The sequence below is a fragment of the Montipora foliosa genome, chromosome 1 (assembly GCF_036669935.1).
Source record: "Montipora foliosa isolate CH-2021 chromosome 1, ASM3666993v2, whole genome shotgun sequence".
Lineage (NCBI taxonomy): Eukaryota > Metazoa > Cnidaria > Anthozoa > Scleractinia > Acroporidae > Montipora > Montipora foliosa.
The window spans coordinates 10472101-10477100 of NC_090869.1; the positions used below are offsets into that span (position 1 = coordinate 10472101).

The 5000-nt window shown below is 40.9% G+C and overlaps 1 protein-coding gene across 2 annotated transcripts in view; it reads left to right on the top strand.

Moving 5' to 3' along the window:
- LOC137978983 (piezo-type mechanosensitive ion channel component 1-like) overlaps nt 1–5000 on the top strand; it is a 76863-nt gene that overhangs the window by 4210 nt on the left and 67653 nt on the right. The window lies entirely within an intron of this gene.

Sequence of the window (5000 nt, forward strand, 5' to 3'; positions counted from 1 at the left end):
ATAAATCCCGCAGATGAGCCGCACTCCCAGTTCCTTGCGACAATTTTTGGGAAAAAGGTGCGGCTTATCTGCGGGTGTTTGCAGTACGGGTAATTTACGTTACATGTAGCAGTGGCACTCAAAATTAGTGGTCGTCCTGTCGTCCCAGACGATCAGAAAGTTTACTGGGCGACCGGTTTTGGTAGAATTTACATTGTACATGTAAAGGCTGGTTGCCTGGGGAAAAACAGCGGACAACCCAACCAAAAATAGAAAACGAATTAATCATTTAATAGCAGCACCAGACTGACGTGTTGATTGTATAGAAGAGGGGTGAACCAGTTTCAACGCTTCTAAGTGATGCTCTTATAAGGAGGATCGGCACCACAACGTTGTATCATGTATTGGCAATATTGTGGTACCAAATGACACACAAATTATTGCTGAACAAGATACAGTCATTATTGTGACGTAATGGCAACGGGAAAGCCCTGTAAAAACACCTTTTATTTTCTCTTTAGTTGCTTATCATTAAAATTATCTCAAAAACGAACTCGGTGACCCCCATTTTTTATTTCTGAAAAGTGATCAGAAGGGCATGATGAAACTTTCTGCATAGTTTTAAAACATTCTGTCCAGTGGATTAAGAGCCAACTTAATTTTGTGATTTTTAATCCTCTAAACTTTGCCTAAAGTTTCATTGTGGCCTTCTAGTCACTTTTCAGCAATAAAAAATTGGCATCGCTGAGTTCATGTTTGAGATGTGAGCAACGAAATCCAAAATATGGGGTGTTTTTGCTAGGCTTTCCTGTTGCCAAGGTAACTTATTACATCACAATAATGATCACATCTTTTTTTGAGAATAATCGGTGTTTCATGTGGTACCATAACATTACTGTTACGTGATACAGTGTTGTAGCGTTATTCGATCTGAACAGAGAGTCTTCTAAGTGATGAAACCCTTTCGAGCCTCCTTAAAGTTCTATGTCCGATAGTAGTGTGAGTTTAATAATAATAATAATAATAGTAATAATAATAATGATAACAATAATGATAATAATAATAATAAATTTGCCGCAGCTGAGCATTTTCCCATGTTTTGTATACAGTGTACCTGTGGCTTTTACAAAACATCGTCAGATAGGCAAATGCAAGAGACAATATCACGAACATGTTGTTGATGGAGAACTCAGCAACAACTACAATCTCAGACAAAAATAAAGGGGACACTTCACGCTGCGTAGCAGATTACCCCCTCCCCCTATTCAATGTTGCAAAAAGAACGGCGTTTTTCCAGGAGCGCGACAGTTTTTACGCCATCAACATTGTCACGGGGGAGGGGGGTTCAAACATGCTTTGGTGTCACGATCTTTTTGACCGAGATTGTGTTGATTACAGAACTGTAGAAAGTTCTGCAGAGATCTCGTTGCAGTTTGGGTGTAAAGATATGGATGTGTCACGTTTGTCCTCGCGTCATTTGGGTGAGTGCTCCTATGCTTTGGATGAGGAAGATGTGTCAAATTGTTGCCGAATATGTTCTGGAACATGTTTTCTGTGTAGTTGCCGATGTATTTAGGGAGAGATTGCAACTGCACGATACAGGACTTAGCTGAAAGGCGATGAAAATGGTTTCTCGGGGGTGGATTGATAATAACACATGTGCTCGTGTGTATTATTTGAGTCAAGTTAAGGGAATGTGAATTCGAAAAACGGCAGTACATTGTAATGTTTCACGTGGAGTTGTTTGGAGAATAATCCAGCGACAGCGCGAGAAAGAATCTAACTGCTGTAAAAGCAAGACTTCAACTTTACAACGCGGACGTCCGAGAAAACTAACAGGTAGACAGGGGCGTTTACTTCTGAGATGCTTGGCCAAATTGCGCGATGAAGATGGCAATTTTACTGCACAACGTCTTATGGAGAGTGCTGGAATGTCAACCCATGCTGTGTCAGTGCGTACAGTTACGCGATTTTTAAATGCACATGGTTACTTTTATCTACAAGCAAGGAAAAAGGGTCTTCTGAAAAGACAAGACTGTGAAAAGAGAGTCGCTTTTGCGAAACACTACAAAAGACATTATGATAAGAAGTTTTGGACAGAAAAGGTGTCTTTTTATTTAGATGGTACGGCATTTGCGCACAAAACCAACCCATTCGAGCAAGCCTGTGCTCCAAAGGGCAGGATATGGAGAAAGAAATCAGAGGGATTTCACCTTGGATGCACTTCAAAGGGGTGTAAAGAGGGAACTGGTGGCCGAGTACTAAGATTAATGGTTGCTATTAGCTACGGAAAGGGAGTAATAGCGTGTGAGCCCTACGAGAGGGTGTGTGGGGCGTATTTTGCGAATTTCATCGATACGAACTTTCCACGTATGTTTGAAGAGGCTGCCAAAGGAGGTGAATGCATTTTTATCCAAGATGGAGACCCATCGCAGAATTCGGCTGTAGCGAAGAGAGCCATGTCTCGAGTGCAGTGTAGAGTTATTAACGTGCCAGTGCGTTCTCCTGATATGCACTGCATTGAGAATGTATTTCACATCTCGAGTAAAAAATTAAAAGAAGAGGCTAAAGTGAAGAGAATAACCAAAGAGTCATTCGGCGAGTTTAAGAAGAGAGTTATTACGACAATCAAAGCTATTCCCGTTGGCACAATAGATGAATTGATTGCTTCTACAGACAAGCGATTAGATGCTGTCATTACGAGTCGTGGACGTCGTATACGATATTAACAAACGATTTCTGTAGAACCAACAACTATCTTTTAATTATTTCAAAGTTTCTAGAGAGACAAGCCGTATCAATGCAATATCAGGGCATATAACAGAGTACATTGGGATAAACTATGGTGACTGAACAGTGGACGACGCCATTCATGAGTTCTCTGTACTGTAATTTGTACTAGTCACTTAAATGGAAATTCACCCGCTAAGCTACAATATATGTTTTGTTACGAAGCCATAGTCTGTTTACAACAACGGTTATAATCATAAGCAACTCAAACATCCATATTCTTTGTCCTGTGTTCTTTAGCGTACGCGCCGTAACAGTGGCACCAAACAGGCGACTTATCATAAATCCGAATACGCTTAACCACCTACGATTAACCATTTGCATTCCTAATTTCCCGACAAGCCGAATTGTTGTACTGTCGTTTATGCCATTGAACAAAAATTGTCAACACAAAGTTTCAGTTCACTGCACTTTGTGCTTATTTCTCCCCTTTCAGTGAAATGGTGAGTCTTGCAATTGGTTAACCGTGCTTTAGCATAATTAATCAGCTATGAAGTGCGGATTATTTATAATGATGGTTAACCACTTTGGCTGTTTGCAACACGAAGAGTTTTCAGGGTTGTACAGTTTTCAACTGAATAAGCGATTTTACCTATCATGTAAAATAGTATCACAAGTAAACCGATCACTCTAAACCTCCTGCTCTTCAGCACTGACGCTATCAAATGGTTAATCGTGCGTCTATCAAATGGTTAATCGTTCCTTTGTTCCTTTATGTTGTTAATCGTTCATCTACTTGGCACTTGTTTACCGTAGTTGCGAGTTTCGGAAGCAAACTTCATTTCATAGTGCCTTCACTGTTTACTAAAATCCGCCCTTTTTTAAGAAGGTCCGAGTATAAATTCCGCGAAACGACGAGAGCACGATGATAATTCGACCTGCTCCGACGGCAGAATCTGCTCATGAAGACGAAAAATATGCCAACGAACACGCATCATATCGCATTCGCGAGAGTCCAGTGCACCTCCGCGGAAATACACTACACTGTATTTCATCTTTTGAGGTGCAAAACACGGGAGAATCTCTGGTGAACTCTATATCTTGCATGTAATGAGATTTGGGAGCAGCAAGATGAATTGGCTGACCTTCCAGCAGTAGAAGAAAGTCATGCCATGGGATAATTTTTTCAGACCAACGAAAATCGTTTAAAAAAAATTACTTCGCACTGGTCAGCTCCCACCCAAGCAAAACTACCTGTCGCCGGGTTACAGAATGTATGGAAAATCTTATTGAGTAAAAAAGTTTTCCCACAATCTGCGGGCCCAACTAAAAGGAGATTTCTGTATTTACCGCGACCTCTTGATATTAAAGTTTTCACAGCATTGCAAAATTCATCCTCCGCAATGACATTTCGTTTCAGTATATCCTGTGCAATAGAGACCCATCGTTTGTTACAACCAAGAGTACAATCCGCTTCTAACGCCGCCTGCAGTAGCTCCATTCGTGACTTTTTCTCCCTCTCAACTACGACAGGTGCTCTCTCGATATCCCACCCTATCTTAATAGCTTCATCAACTGCTTTATAACCCCAATTGGCAATGAATTCCGACAAATCCCATTTACCTTTGCTCTTTTGCAACTTAGCCAGTGCTAGCAGTTCCATGCGCGAATGAATACCTCTGTCAACAGCAATATGAGATACTTCGTAAGTAGAAAGACGAGGCTTTCTTTTCCGTTTGAAAGGTTTTTCACCTTTTCCCTTTGTAGCTTTACGCTTCTCACTCGCCTCTTGGGTTTGCGGTGCATTTCGCGAATCTGGATGACTGGCCGATTGCAAATAATTTTTGTCCTCTTTTGTTGCATATTTCCAGCCAGAATAATAGTTGGCGTGTGTGCTTGAAAAATTCAGTTTTACTCCATGTTTGTTATCTGCGTAATCGCGCACTTGCAACCAACGACGACTTCGATCCAATTTCACTACCATATGATAATGTTTTCCTCCGTCTTTATGCAGTTCCTCACTACAAACCCATTGCTTCACTTGACTTCGACATTTAGGATCAGCATTTTCAAAAGAATCGAGTACTATGAGAACAAATGACTCCCGAGAATCCACTATCTCGGAATTCGCCTGACTATATGTCACGAGGTACACACTTCTCAATTGCCTTCTACCAAGAACACCCCTTCCCTCCATAGATTATATCTCAGTGCCTAAAATGTACCCATTTCGACAAAAGAAGTATCACAACACCGTTACATTTTCAACTGTCTGAACAGAAATGATCTTT